The sequence below is a fragment of the Trichomycterus rosablanca genome, chromosome 14 (genome assembly GCF_030014385.1).
Source record: "Trichomycterus rosablanca isolate fTriRos1 chromosome 14, fTriRos1.hap1, whole genome shotgun sequence".
NCBI lineage: Eukaryota > Metazoa > Chordata > Actinopteri > Siluriformes > Trichomycteridae > Trichomycterus > Trichomycterus rosablanca.
In genome coordinates, this window is record NC_086001.1 from 27,796,574 (window position 1) to 27,813,102 (window position 16,529).

At 40.1% G+C, this 16,529-nt stretch overlaps 1 protein-coding gene and 1 pseudogene across 1 annotated transcript in view; both read right to left on the reverse strand.

Moving 5' to 3' along the window:
- The window catches only part of LOC134326798 (E3 ubiquitin/ISG15 ligase TRIM25-like), a 57,113-nt pseudogene extending 51,423 nt beyond the window's left edge, over positions 1 to 5,690 (reverse strand).
- LOC134326271 (zinc finger protein 585A-like) overlaps positions 1 to 16,529 on the reverse strand; it is a 338,798-nt gene that overhangs the window by 89,034 nt on the left and 233,235 nt on the right. The gene's annotated exons all lie outside the window — the stretch shown is intronic.

Below are 16,529 nucleotides of genomic sequence, written 5' to 3' on the forward strand. Positions count from 1 at the left end.
GGGACGTCAAGTTACAAGGTACTGCTGTATTTTATTAATTGGTGCAGCAATAATATAATTATTTTTAGTGCTGTTACCTGGAGGAAATGGACGGGATCCTCTGTGTGTGAAAGCTGTTCCAGTTCAGCATCTTTCCTCTTCAGCTCTACAATCTGCTGTTCCACCTGTTTCAGGAGTTTTTCAGCTTGACTTACTTCTGCTGTCTCTCGATCTCTGATCAGATCTTTTAGCTCAGAGCATCTTCTGTTAATTGAGTTGATTAGTTCAGTACAGATCCTCTCAATGTTCTTCACTGCTGTCTGTGCAGAACACTGTGAGAAGATTCAGAAAGAGGAAACGTTTCTCACTCAGATATTTGTCCATCCTTCACATTCATATGTGGCTACTGACCAGACTAAGACTTTCATCACTCATAGCTTGGTGATGGTGCTAAATGGCCTGATTTTTCATACCATTGAAAATGTTACCATCATCATCATGTCCACGTGATGCAGTATTTGATACTTTATTTCCCAAATATAAGAAAGTTCCAGTCTTCTACCTTCCACCTTAAACTCCAGCACTTCTTCAGTGTTCATCATCACTTTAGTTGTTACTGCATTTATCAGCATGTTATATTTCCTCACAGATTTTTGATACAACACACCTGCTCCTGTATGTCCTGAATTCAAAGTTATATGTGTGGATGAAATCTTATGAAACCTAAAAGCACCATATATACTGTAAAATGTGCTAGTGGTAGCATACTGTTACAGAAATTCTTTTGAGTATCAGGAAACAGCAGCCTGGCCAGGACTGGGAAATTCAATGTAGTGATCTTCTCAAGTCTTTGCCAGAAATCTTATACAGTCATTTATGTTTAAGCATCTTGATCCAAAGCAACAATAAATAATAATAATAATAATAATACATTTAATTTGTAATGCACTTTACATTTGTGTACAAATCTCAAAGTGCCACAAGATAAAAGACATCACTACAAATAATTAATTAATAAATAAATAAATAAAATAGCTGCAATCACTACATAAATTAAGAATTATTCATAAGTTCTGCTAAAAAGAAAGGTTTTGAGTCTTTTTTTTTAAAGTCCCAACTGTCTGTGGTGCCCTCAAATGGTCAGGGAGGGCATTCCAAAGGCGAGGGGCAGCAGAACAGAAGGCCCGATCACCCATGGTACTGAGCTTGGTTCTTGGGAGGAGAAGGCGATTTGAGTTGGTAGAGCGGAAGGATCGGAATGAGGTTTGAGTGGTGAGCAGTTCTTTTGAATAGGTGGGAGCATATCCATAAATACACTGGTGAGTGAGGAGAGAGACCTTGTATTCAATCCTAACAGAGATGGGAAGCCAGTGAAGAGAACGTAGAATCTGCGTGATATGCTCATATTTTCACACTCTCATCAGGATCCTAGCAGCGTTGTTCTGAATGCTCTGTAATCTATGAAGACTTTTGCTAGAAATCCCAACGAGAAGTGCATTGCAGTAATCCAGTCTGGAGGAGACAAAAGTGGGGCGAAGTTTAGCAATATTTCTCAGATGATAAAAAGAGATCTTGCAGAGGTGTTTAATATGGGAATCGAAAGTGAGATGTGAGTCAAATCTTACACCAAGATTGGTGACTGATGAGGAAATGGGAATATTGTGACCAAAGAAAGTAAAGCTGTTTATGGAAGATGACTGAATCTGATGCGGGGTGCCAACCAAGATTGCTTCAGTTTTGGCACTGTTCAACTGGAGAAAATTGTGTTTCATCCATGACTGTATCTCCCCCAGACAGGCAGTAAGCAATGTCAGAGAAGATGATGAAAATAATGATGATGAAGAGGGTGTGTTGATTTTCAAATACAGTTGTAGGTCATTAGCATAGCAATGAAATGAAATTCCATGGTAAGTAATGACATGACCAAGCGGGAGCATGTACAGATTGAAAAGGATGGGGCCAAGAACTGACCCCTGTGGGACTCCGCAGGTCACAGTATGTGTCTGGGACCTTGCATTACCGAGGGAAACATACTCTGTTCTGTCACTGAGGTAGGATTGAAACCAGGAAAAGGCAGTGTCCGTGAGGCCAATGGTGTGATGTAGCCGATTTAGGAGTATTCCATGGTCCACTGTGTCAAATGCAGCTGATAAATCAAGAAGGATGAGCAAGGAAGGTGAGCCAGCATCAGCTGCCATTAACAGGTCATTAGTGACTCTGATCAGTGCTGTTTCGGTGCTGTGAGCAGAACAAAAATCAGACTGGAACTTTTCGAAAAGATTATTGTCTCTAAGGTGGACCTGAAGGTGGGCAGCAACCATTTTTTCCATTACTTTGGAAAGAAAGGGAAGGTTAGAGATGGGCCTATAGTTTGCAAAAACCTCAGGATCCAGAGTGGATTTTTTGAGAAGTGGTCTGATAATGGCAGTCTTTAGAGCAAAAGGACCATGTCCAGCCTGGAGAGAGTGGTTTATTACGGTGGTGATCAGATGACTTATGGCAGAAATATTTGCTTTGACTAATTGTGTAGGAAAGGGATCTGAGGCACAGGTAGACGGTTTCATCCTCCTAATGATGTCTTCGACTTCTTGCTGTCAGGCTTCTGGAAAACAGTTAAGGGGCTGAGAGACCTCAAACTGTAAATGATTAGTCTGCATGGACAGAGGGGAGGAGCCAGGAAGGACAGAACGAATTGACTCTGTTTTCGTTCTGAAAAAGGTCATAAATTTATTACAGTGCTCTTCTGTCATTTCCGCAAGTGAGGGAGCTTGTGGATTGAGGAGATGATTGATGGTGGAAAACAGCTGTTTGGAATTTCCTGGACTGTTTTTGATGATGTTTGAGAACATGTGCACTGTAAGGCCAGAAGCTTTGAAACGCCGTTCAAGGGCACGCCCAGCTGTCTTCATATCCTGTAGCCCAGCAGTGTACCAGGGTGCTGAGCGAGAGAAAGTCACAGTTCTGGTTTTAACTGGAGCATGGATATCCAAAATGCTACTCAGAGCTGCATTATAAAAATCAACTGCACCCTCAACTGAGGAAAATTTTGTATGATGAATATGCTGCAGATCAACTGTCATGGTTTCTGGATTAATGTTCTTTAAATTTCTGAAACTAATTTGACATTTGGGCTTGATGCGGGTGGACGTTAAAGGCAACTCCATTGAGACAGCCTTATGATCGGAGACACCCACATCATATATAGATAGATTGCTGATGGGTGCAGAATCAATGATGACCAAATCAAGAGTGTGCCCTTTGGTATGTGTGGGGACATCAACAAGTTGTCTAAGATTAAAACAGTCCAATAACTGGAGAAATTCAGCTGCACGGCGGCAGGAGGGAGAATTTACATGGATATTCATGTCCCCAAGTATCATAATGTTAGCAGAGGTTGTACAAAAAGTTGAGAGAAGATCCATCTCAGAGATAAAGAATGAGTTAGGTTTGGGGGGCTGGTAGATGAGAAGTACTGTCACAGGAAAAGGGGCATTACATTTAAAAGCCAAGCATTCAAAAGAAGACAGCTCAGGCAGGGGCAGAAGGAACAAATCCAGATCACTGCGGTAGATGACACACAGACCACCACCACGACCGGTGTTGCGGGCGATCTGAAGATAGCTATAGCCGGAGGGACAGGCCTCATTTAGAGCAGAAAAAACATCCGGCTGATGCCAGGTTTCTGTAATGCACATCAAATCCAAGCACTTGTCCAAGATGTGTTCGTGTATGAGGCAGGATTTTTTTGTAAGCGATTGTGCGTTAAACAGCTCAATTTTAATCTTAGATGAAGTAGTTTCTCTCTGTATCGGCCCGAAGAGTATTAAAAACCACTCCACGTTTTATATCCCGCTCCGCATGTAGTGTTGCCATGGAAACATCACCGCTACTAGTTCGGATAACAGCAGCGTTCTGATGACGTGTTTGCGGTGCGGCAGTGCGCACAGCTGACCAGAAAGATGGAATCACGTTATCAGACTGGGAGTAAACAAACTTTCTTCGTGAACTCCTGTGAATGTAGTGGGGTCGGCGAAGAAGTCCAAGTTGTTTTATTACTGATAAACACGATGGAGTAGTGTAGTTGTTGAGTTTCATTAGTTGGTTGATGGAATAACTCAACATCGTGTGCAATTTACGCCCAGGTAAAAAGTTCCTGTTGTATAACGCTGACAGCAGATACGTAGAAATCCAAGAGTCGGTAGGAAATTAAAACATTGATGAAAACACTGATAAAAACAGGCAGACTTAAATAAACTTGGCGAAACATACCACCCCAGCGTCCTCTCCTCTTTCTCGGTTTCAGGTCTGAGTTTTAGATATCTTGATGAAAGTACAAAGCCGATGGCGGCTCGGGGGAGGGAAATCGGACTTTAAGCAGTACCATAGCTGAATATTGTAGTCCAGTCATCACCGTTTCAGGATGTGAAGAAAAGAAACCAGATGAAAAACCGACCACAGATTACCTGTTTGTTTGTTTGTTTATTAGGATTTTTAACGTCATGTTTAATACTTTTGGTTACATTCATGACAGGAAACAGTAGTTTATCTTCACACAGGGTTAATCAGTCACAAGGTTATATCGAACACAGTCATGGACAATTTAGCATCTCCAGTTCACCTCACTTGCATGTCTTTGGACTGTGGGAGGAAACCGGAGCACCCGGAGTAAACCCACGCAGACATGGGGAGAACATGCAAACTCCACACAGAAAGGACCCGGACCGCCCCACCTGGGGATCGAACTCAGGACCTTCTTGCTGTGAGGCGACAGTGCTACCCACTTAGCCACCGTGCCGCCCGCAAAGTTACCTGAGATATAAAATATCTCATTTTTAATGGAGATTGGTTTAATGGAGGAGATTCAGACTGATCCTGAGAGCTTTTTGTTGATAAAACTTACCTTGTGAGACTCCACAGCGTTTATCAGCTCACAAAGTTCCTTCTCTCTGTTCTGGATTTTCTCCTGGAATTTTCTCTGGATCTTCAGCAGCTGCTTCTACACAGAATAACAATTCAGAATTTACTTGTATTGTGTACGAGCACCACATAAACAACGTCAGTGTAAATGATAATGAGTTGTTACTTGTTAAAGAGAGCTGTATAATATTTTTACCTGTTTCTCAGTTCTTTCTGCTGCAGCTGATATTGTATCATGTCCTTTATGATCATCCATGATACACATTAGGCAGATACACTGCTGATCAGTACGACAGTAAACCTCCAGCAGTTTATCATGCTGAGAGCAGATCTAATCCTGGAGTCGTCTGGAAGCTTTAACCAGCTTGTGCTTCTTATAAGAAGGAATTTGATAATGAGGCTGAAGGTGAGTTTCACAGAAAGAGGCCAAACACACCAGACAGGATTTAACAGCTTTGTATTTTTTCCCAGTGCAGGAATCACACTCCACATCTTCAGGTCCAGCAGAACAGTGACCAGGATGTGGAGCTTGAAGTTCTTTTTTCTTCAGTTTCTCCACAACTCCAGCCAGCATGGTGTTTCTCCTCACAACAGGTCTTGGAGTGAAGCTTTGTCTACACTGTGGACAGCTGTATGTTCCCTTATCATCCTCCTGATCCCAGCAGTTATTAATACACACCATACAGAAACTGTGTCCACAGTGTGTAGTTACTGGATCCTTCAGTGTTTCCAGACAGACTGAACAGCTGAACTCGTCCTGAGCTACTGAAATTTTTGACTCAGCCATTTTTCTACACGTAAACAGAAACACCAGTAAACACAGCAAGTTATTTACAGCAGCTCAGACTTCCTGGTTTAGTTTGTGAGTGTTATGTTCATGTTTACGTTACATTTTATGATGACCTATTGTACTCATGCTGTGGGACTTTTAAATTGTATTGTGGTTGTAGTAAGTAGTACAAGTGACAGAAAAACTACTACAACCTTCATCATACCAAAACTTGCATTTCTTAATTGTTGTTAATCTTCTATATTTTATTATTACTGTACCTTTACTGTAGTACATTTTATGATTCGTTACTGTACCCATTCTGTATGACTTTTATAATGTGGTTGTAGTAACTAGTACAAGTGACTAGTTAACTGCTACATCCTTGGTTATATGAAAAATTATGTTGTTTTTTAACTTTTAATTCTTTATTACTGCACCCATACTGTAGGGTTTTCTCTGTAATTTAAGTGTAGTGGGTGGTACATGTCACTAGATAACTATAGCATCGTTTATTATATTAAAATGATTGATTTTGGAATTGTTGACACTATATATTTTGACTGTACCCATACTGTAGGACTTTATACAGTTGTATTGAATGGTACATGACACTGGGTAATAACTACACCTCGGCTTCATGCACTTTGTAGACGCTCCCTTAAACTTCCTTAGCATTTCAACTCAGATGAAGCTCACATTTACAAAATAACAGAAAATAAAACTGTACAGATAAAAACGTTTTAAACATATTTGATTGTAGTTTGTTTCTTGTTTACTGCAGAATCAGTTAATGCAGTTTCACTCATTTTTGGATGTTTATTAGTCGAGAACGAGTCGAAAGAAACTCGAATGTCAGGAGAATGTCCAAGACTTCCTGGTTTAGTTCGTGAGTGTTCTGTTCAAAACAAGTGTGTTTAAATCAAATCAACAATCTGAACTACATAAAGTAACAATACACAGTAATGTACAGAAGTGTGGAAATGTATAAACTCACCTGCGTTCATCAACTTCAATTATCAACAAAACTACAAACACAGACGGAACAGATCCGCACTCGAACAGAATCAGATCAGTTTCACTTCTGCTGAACTAAAGGAGAGAGAGAGAGAGAGAGAGAGAGAGAGAGAGAGAGAGAGAGAGAGAGAGAGAGAGAGAACAGAACAGGATCAGATCAGTTTCACTTCTGCTGAACTAAATGAGAGAGAGAGAGAGAGAGAGAGAGAGAGAGAGAGACTTGACTTTTAAGATCATTTATTATTCCATTGAATTAATACAATTTATAAAAACATTATCTTATTTGAGATACCAAAAAAAGTAAATAAATACACATAGAATTATATTACTTAATCACTTTTCTGTGCATCACCATGATTTAAAAAAAAAAAACTACACATCTCATAATTCCGACATAATTCTATTAAAAACACCAAATTAAACCACCATCATCAAAGGAGCATAAAACTTCGTTCTGAGCCCAAATTGAACAGAAGTCCTGAAGTTTGTTTGTTAATTTAAAATACGAGAACTCAATTCTTAGATCAGAGTTTTTAACATTGTGTCAGCATTCACAGTTCCTGTTCCTTTCAGTTTATTTTTTCTTGTTAGCCAAATGGCTAGCTTTGCTTGACCCAGTATAAAATTGAGCAGACAAATTTTCTCTTTTTTACTTTTATAATATATTGGTCCAAAGATAAAAAGATTGTCCGTCAGCAGAATCTCAAGGCCTGACAACCAGGATGTGATTGTCTGGAGCATGGTTTTAATTCTGGAGCATCTTAGGAACAGATGATCAATGGTTTCCTCCCTTCCACAGAAAGGACATGCCGTTGATATAGCAGGGTTTAGGTGGGCGACATGTCGATTGGTAGCTATTGCTCTGTGTATGATCCTCCACTGCAGGTCAGCAGTACGCTTCTCTATTGGAGGTTTATACAGTGTCCTCCAGCATCTTTTTGGGGAAGGTCCTGGTGGCAACAAACTCACCCAGCCAGATTCTTTTACCCCTGTAAGAGAATTCTGGTGCAGTACTTTCACACTCACCATATATAATGCTTTTTTGGAGGCATTTTCCAGGTCTGTAAATTCCGGAATGTTTGATGACAACAATGACCCTTCCTCAGGTTGGTTTTCTGTTGCTGCTGAGATAAGGAGAGAGGGAAATGGTTCGCATTGGTCTTCCTCCTCTTCCTCCAGAGCCTGTCTGAAGGTTGGTGTTAGTGCTGTAATCACCTCTCTCATCATTCTTTGCAGCAGACGGCTGGACCTGATCTTTGTTTCAGTGCTCAGTGTGTTTATGGGCTTCCAGGATCCACCGGCCCTTAGGCTGTCGATCTTGTTAAGTCCAGCCTTGAGAAAGCTTCGGCGTATACTGTAGGATCGTAGCATCTCAGTCTGTAGCAACGGGTTAAAAAACAGCAGTTCTTCATTAATACAAAAAAGTGGATGTATTACAGCTCTAGTGCTTTTGAGCACAGATGACCATGCTTTTAAAACTGACTGATAAAAGCTGGAGGTTTGTGTCAGTCTCATTACTTTCAATTATTGCACGAATAGGTGTTTATCATAACCGGCATCCTCCACACGCTGTAATAGTTGACATGCTGTTACGTTCCTTGCAAGACCCTCAGTATATAAGAATCTTTGGACTGTTTGTAATCTGAAGGCCTTTATGCGGCTAGAAAGGTCGATTAGACCCTGCCCTCCTTCCTGTCGTGACAGATATGAGACAGGAGCCCGGGTCCAGTGCTGTCCACTCCAAAAAAACTGGACAAGTTTCTTCTGAATTTCTCTAATAAGGCAATCTGGCGGTTCCAGGGCTGTTAGTTTGTGCCACAACATTGATGCCACCAGGTTGTTTGTGATGAGAACTCGTCCCCTGTAGGATAGCTGGGGAAGGATCCAGGTCCATCGAGAAAGTTTTTCCTCTACCTTTTCGATCACTCCCTCCCAGTTTTTTTCCTGGTATTCTTCTGTTCCTAAGAATACTCCTAAATATTTAATTCCTCTTCTACCCCACTGTAGGTTTTCAGGTAAGACCGGTGGCTCTTGATTTTGCCATGGCCCTACAAGAGCAGATTCCGATTTATTCCAGTTTACTTTTGCCGATGATGCTGCTGCATATTTATTAAGACAGTTAGTCAGAGCTTGGACATCATCTTGTTTTGTTATGAATACTGTGACATCATCGGCATAAGCTGACAGAACAAGCTTCTTTTGTGAATCACACATACTGAGACCTTGCATTTCAACTCTTAGTCTTTGTAATAGGGGTTCAATGGCCAGGCTGTAGAGCTGGCCTGATAGTGGACATCCTTGCCTTATGCCCCGTTGCAGCTCAACAGGACGACTAAGTCCTCCCCCTATTTTCAATAATGCTACAGCACCTGAATATAAAAGTTTTATCCATGCTAAAAAATTATCATTAAAACCAAAAGCTTCAAGAGTTTTAAAAAGGTACGTATGATCAACTCTGTCAAACGCTTTTTCTTGATCAATAGATAATAACCCGAGACTTTTAGAATTCATTCGACACAGATCAAAAATATCCCGCACAAGGAAGATATTGTCCATTATACATCGTCCCGGGACGCAGTATGTCTGATCTGTATGAATTAAAAACTCAATGTATGTTTTAAGTCTGTTAGATAAAACTTTTGATAAAATTTTATAATCTGTGCATAAAAGTGCTACAGGTCTCCAATTATTTAAAAGACTCAAATCCCCTTTTTTTGGTAAAAGAGATAAAACCGCTCTTGTACAGCTGACCGGAAGCCGTCCGTTATTAAAAGACCAGATAAAAACGTCATATAAATCTATTCCTATTATCCCCCAGAAAGCTTTATAAAATTCAGCATTAAGACCATCAATTCCAGAAGCACGTCCTGAAGATAGCTGTTGTTCAGCCTCGGTAAGTTCATTAAAATCTATGTTTTCCTCCAGTTTTTCAGCTTGTGATGGGCTCAGTCTTGGTAAGTCTTGTAGCAGTTCATCTCTGCAGATTGGATCTGTAATGTCCACCGAGTAGAGTTCAGAATAAAAGTTCAGTGCAATGCTTCTCATTTCATTCATGTTTGTAGTTAAAAGTCCATTTGGATGTTTTAGGTGCAGCATTTGGTTCTGTGACCTTCCTCCTCGGTTTAGATTAAAAAAGTAAGATGTTGGAGCATCCATATCTTTAATGCTGGAGTATTTGACCCGGATTAGGGCTCGCTTTGCTTGTTCATGAAGATAGAAACCAAGTGCTTTCTTTTTCTCCTTCCAGCTCCTTGTTTTTTCTGTCATCACTTTGAACTATTTCATTTTCTAGTGCTTTTATATCTCGCTCCAAGTCAACTAATGTATTTTTTTCAATTGCTTTTTTCTGATCCACATATTGTTGACAGAAAATTCTAATGTTGGTTTTTCCTAACTCCCACCACGTAGCTAGACTCTCATAACTGCTTTGGTCTGATTTCCATTTTTCCCAGAAGATTTTAAAATTATTATAGAAATGTTCATCCTGTAATAATTTTGAGTCAAAACGCCAAAGTGGTGTTGATTTCACCTTCTACGACATATTTATATCTACTGTTACTAACTGATGGTCAGAAAAACCACTCGAGTAAAAACAATTGTTAAAAAACTTGTTCCTATCTTCTTTACAAATATAAAAGCGATCCAGTCTTGCAGCGCTTACTCTATTTTCTGTTATTTTCATCCATGTGTATTGTTTAGCATTAGGGTTCTGCTCTCTCCAAGGGTCTATGAGTCCCTGAGCTTTAATTAATGAATTTAAAAGCTTTAATGAATTAAAATGAGGTTCTTCTCCAATACGATCTTTTGTAAAATCACAAGTGCAATTCCAATCCCCTCCCATCACAACTATAGCATTATTGTTTTCCAGTTTCAATTTTTCTTTAAGTTTATCTAAGTTGCTCCCAAATTAGGCATATAAACGTTTATTAAAAGGAAAGCTGTATCTCTGATTTTTGTTTTTATCATTAAAATGCGGCCTCGCTCAATTTCTAAAACTTCAGTCTTAGTTAAACTTTGTTTCTTAGATATTAAAATGGCAACGCCAGCAGTAAAATTTGATCCATGACTTAAAAAAGAATATTTATCCTCCCAGAACAATTTTAATTCTGCTTCATTTTCCTTATCACTATGTGTTTCCTGTAGGAAAACTATATCTAGATTTTTTTGTTTTATAATTTCTGATATTATAGCCTGTTTATTTCTGTCCCTACCTCCATTAATATTTATAGTTCCTACACGCAACTTATCCATGGAGATAAGATAGAGATAAAAAAGAGAACAGAAGAAGGCAGTGAAAGGGAAGATAAAAGCCATATTGTGCGATTTAAAACCCATAATTTTAGCAAGATTCCTTTGTTTCTTTCATTTCTTTCCGCAGCTTTGTCACAAACTTTCTTAGTCTATATCTTTTCTGCTGACTCAGTTCAGCCATTGTTGCACTCTGTCTTGCTTTTTCAACAGATTTTATGAATTTTTTGACATCTGGAAAAAATTCCATAACTTCTACTGTTTTCCCAAAAGTGTCATCCAAAAACTCGTTTAACTCATTTACTGAATAAAGCTTTTGGTCCGTCCCAGGAAGTGATACGGCCTCTGAGATATCTGAAGCGGCGTCATCCTCCATCATCTCAGATTGAGTATCAGTTTGGTCAGGTTTTATGAAATATTCTAAACCTTGAAAGTTATGCTGAGAGGGGGGTCCACTCGTGACTTCCCTGACCACCACCTCACTTTCCACAGTGTCAGTAACATTAGTATTCACTCCAGAATCATTATTACCAGTTTCAAAACTATTTGTCACATTTTCGATGTCATTGTTATTTTCAACCTGTTTATGCATAACATTTCTATTATCATCAGCATTATTCACAACCTCTGCCACATTTTCAACATTGCTTATATCTTGAGTACTTCTAGACATAGAGGCCTTCCCTAAAGAGCTCTGGAACTCAACTGAGTTGCTCTGAGTTTCTGACCCAGTTGAACCCACTGCCTGCTTATTCAGAACTTTAGCTCCAGATACAGAGGGGGAAGGAGAAGTTTCAGCTCCTGTCCCTGTGTGATTTACACCTTGAGCAGTGTTCTGCTCAGTAGTGCAATTCACACCTTGCCAGGCATTCTGCTTGCTTTGTTTGGGCTTTGACCCATTATCCACCCGTGCAGCGCTAGGCCCTGCCTCTGTGGCCCTTGTTTGAACTCTGTGTGGGCATCTGGTTTTTAAATGCCCTAGATCTCCACACTCAAAACATTTCATGCTTCCGGTACTGGCGTACAGCATGAAGGATCTACCTTCATGCTTTACTCTGAATGAGATGTCTAGAATGGGTTCTTTATCCAGAACCATGAGCACAGTTCTTCTGAATGACACCATCTGCCCAAGGTCTGCCTCCTCATAGTTCAGGTGCACATTTCTTATGCCACTAACTATTTTACCATAGCGTGTAAGTTCACGCTCTACCCAGCTAACAATTTTTGGTTCCCAGAACGTTCCGGGAACGTTCGTTTTTGGTTCCCAGAACGTTCTGGGAACGGATCATTTTGGTTGCCCTTTGGTTCCCCAGGAAAGTTTTCTTTACGGAAATAGAACGTTCCCGTTTGGTTGTGCATTATAGTTGTGGGAACGTTCCCCTAACGTTCCCGTAACCTTAAAATTATTGAAACCTTAAGGGAACCTTGTACTAACCTTTAAATTATTGAAAACTTTACACAACCTTGCAATAACACTCCGGTAACACCGGCAGCCCGTGTCGGCTCTGACTCTTTTTGAATGACTGCCCAGAATTGGGCCAAATACACTGGCCCAAATCCGGATGCCAGATCTCCGCCGACTCTTCCATAACTGGGCCGGAATTGCCCCCGAAACACTGCGATACTATTTATTTACCGTTTTCTTCTCCTTTCACATCCTCATAAATAAAATAGTAGATTTATGCTACAGATTAACTACAGATTGTGCAGTAGAAAGTATTTTATTAAGATAATTGCAGCAAGTAGTATAATAATAATAATCAGAATATTATAAATCAGACCAATTACAAAAGTGAACCAAAATGACAGCTACAGTGGGGCCAAAAAGTATTTAGTCAGCCACTGATTGTGCAGGTTCTCCTACTTAGAAAGATGAGAGAGGTCTGTAATTTTCATCATAGGTACACTTCAACTATGAGAGACAAAATGAGAAAAAAAAATCCAGGAAATCACATTGTAGGATTTTTTAATAATTTTTTTGTAAATTATGGTGGAAAATAAGTATTTGGTCAATAACAAAAGTTCAACTCAATACTTTGTAACATAACCTTTGTTGGCAATGACAGGGGTCAAAAGTTTCCTGTAAGTCTTCACCAGGTTTGCACACACTGTAGCTGGTATTTTGGCCCATTCCTCCATGCAGATCTCCTCTAGAGCAGTGATGTTTTGGGGCTGTCGCTGGGCAACACGGACTCCACAAATTTTCTATGGAGTTGAGGTCTGGAGACTGGCTAGGCCACTCCAGGACCTTGAAATGCTTTTTACGGAGCCACTCCTTCGTTGCCCGAGCGGTGTGTTTGGGATCATTGTCATGCTGGAAGACCCAGCCACGTTCCATCTTCAATGCTCTCACTGATGGAAGGAGGTTTTGGCTTAAAATCTCACGATACATGGCCCCGTTCATTCTTCCCTTAACACAGATCAGTCGTCCTGTCCCCTTTGCAGAAAAACAGCCCCAAAGCATGATGTTTCCACCCTCATGCTTCACAGTAGGTATGGTGTTCTTGGGATGCAACTCAGCATTCTTCTTCCTCAAAACACGACGAGTTGAGTTTTTACCAAAAAGTTCCATTTTGGTTTCATCTGACCACATGATATTCTCCCAATACTCTTCTGGATCATCCATATGCTCTCTGACAAACTTCAGACGGGCCTGGACATGTACTGGCTTAAGCAGGGGGGCACGCCTGGCACTGCAGGATTTGAGTCCCTCTCGGCGTAGTGTGTTACTGATGGTAGCCTTTGTACTTTGGTCCCAGCTCTCTGCAGGTCATTTATCAGGTCCCTCTGTGTAGTTCTGGGATTTTTGCTCACCGTTCTCATGATCATTTTGACCCCACGGGATGAGATCTTGACCCCAAGGGAGATTATCAATGGTCTTGTATGTCTTCCATTTTCTTACAATTGCTACCACAGTTGATTTATTCACACCAACCTGCTTGCCTATTGTAGATTCACTCTTCCCAGCCTGGTGCAGGTCTACAATTTTCTTCCTGGTGTCCTTCGACAGCTCTTTGGTCTTGGCCATGGTTAAGTTTGGAGTCTGACTGTTTGAGGCTGTGGACAGGTGTCTTTTATACAGATAACGAGGTCAAACAGGTGCCATTAATACAGGTAATAAGTGGAGGACAGAAGAGCTTCGCATACTTTATTAGCCCCCTTTTACCTTATTCTTCAATAGCCAGGACCTCCACATGACCACCTCAGAGCAGGTATTATTTAGGTGGTGGATCATTCTCAGCACTGCAGTGACACTGACTGTGGTGGTGTGTTATTGTGTGTTGTGCTTATATGACTGGATCAGACACAGCATCGCTGCTGGAGTTTTCAAATACCGTGTCCACTCACTGTCCACTCTTAAATTATACACACCTGCTTTGTTGGTCCACCTTGTGGATGTAGTCAGAGATGGTAGGTCGTCTGTTGCTTATTATTGTATTACTATTATTGTTGTTGTTCTTGTTGCTTATTGTAGCTTTTAAGTTTACGTTATCCACAGTATTCAGTGAACTTTAATTATCTAGCAGCTGTTGTCTAATGCTAGAAACTGTTAGCCTTTTAGCTAACGTTACCTGAAGTGTTTCAGTTCAGACTACCAGTTAACCTGAAACTCACTAGATAACATTACCTAACAGTTTACATTCCAAATTACTCTCTATCTTAATCCAAAACTCATTAATAGACTTTCTGCTTACTTTTTGCTAAGTAAAAAGTTGTTAAGATTAAATGTTTATTTACCTCACACGAACGAACGATTCCTCATTTTCAACGGCTCGCGTCGCACTGTTGCTATGGTGACGCTCGTCTGCCGGCGCTGAATCAGAGACTGGACGCTGGGCCACAGCCGGACAACCAGCGTCGGTGCGCACGCATTTCTATGAGCACCAGCCAAACCCAGCAGTGGTAACAACTGGGCCGGATCTGGCTACACTGATTCTGGCCGATTCTGACACTCGGCCGACTGTGCCGATAGAAAAGTGGGAACTGGGCCAGATGATTGTGCTGGCTGGGAATGGAGAGTTCTGATTGCTATATATATATAGAGCTAATTACTCTCACTGGATCATGAGAAAACCTTCCGGAAACGTTACTGGAACGATACTTTATACACATAAGAAATAAAACCTTATACAAGCTTTAACTATGAGAGAACGTTAGGTTTCATAGTTTTATAGTTGGTACTTGTAAGTAAAGGTTGATCTACATGGACCGTTTCAAGCAAAAGGCTGTTTTTTGGTAAGTTCCTACTAAAAAACTTTAAAGATCATAAGAAAACCTTCCGGGAACGTTACTGGAACGTTACTTTAAACACATAAGAAAGAAAACCTTAAGGCAACTTTTAGAGAACGTTCTCTGTTAGTTTTCATAAAACCATGAGAGAACGTTCCGGGAACAGTGCTGATTTTTTAAACGAAAATAGAACGTTCCCATAACGTTATGGGATGGTTCCCTAAAAATAACCATAGGGGAACCAAAATCTAACGTTATCTAACGTAACTATTTTTAGACGTAGGATATTGGGAGGCAAAACGTGGAAGCGTCGCTTTTTGCTTTCCTATGCAACGTGCATCGGCTGAAGATCGGAACATCGCGTTTTCAGCTCCACTGTCGCATCAGGGTCACATGGAGCCGTGGTCAGAGAAGCCCGCTTGGGACTGAAAGATCACCGGTTCTATTCATCAGACTGTATCAACGATTTTAAAGGAGCAGAGATGTACATGCAGGAAAAGTAAAGCCAAATATTACCCATAAGAAAAAGATTTTTCACTGATACTATCGTCAACAATAAATATAAACTCAAGACACACGAAATTCACTGTTGGTTTTAAACAGAAAATGAAATTGCTATATTAGATTTATATGCACTGCCCCCTGGTTCCATGAACTATAGCTACTGTATAGAAATCTGAATCTGTAACTGGTCATATTGTGTACACTGCCAACCCTGGTTACTATAACAACCACTGTATCAGAGAATGTAATGTGGCCTTTCATTAAAAAAATAAATCAATGTCAGGTGTAAAATGATAACCAGACAGTAGCAACATTTACAGTCACAAACAAATCAGGTTGGTTTACTGCAATGGTAGTTTGAAATGCAGTGGCATTAATAAAAATATTGTTTCAACAAGAACACAAAAAGCTCAATAAGAGCATTTTCCACACCTTTAACTGTATACACAGGTGTAAAATATGTAATTTTTAAGATATAAAATATTCTTTGCCAGCCCATTACAGCTTCACATAGTGCCCAGCTCACTCTCTTCCTGCCAGCAGCAACAGAATTTCTGTTATCCATCAATGAACATTTAAAGGAAATGGTATCCTACATCTAACACCAAAGATTGCTGTGGCCATTTATGATCTGATAAGCAAAACATAATTTATCATGTAATGTTGAGCATTTAGCAGTTTGCAATAAAATAAATCCTTCAGCTAATAATTAAGGTTGCTGTGGCTGTTTATGATCCAATCAGCAACACTTGCTTCATTTGTACATTAGGCTTATTAATGCTGGCAAATTTTCTCTTCTGATTTACAAAAAATGAATTTGTAGAAATGCTTCAGCTGATGCCAAGTAGCCTTTATTACATGGAAA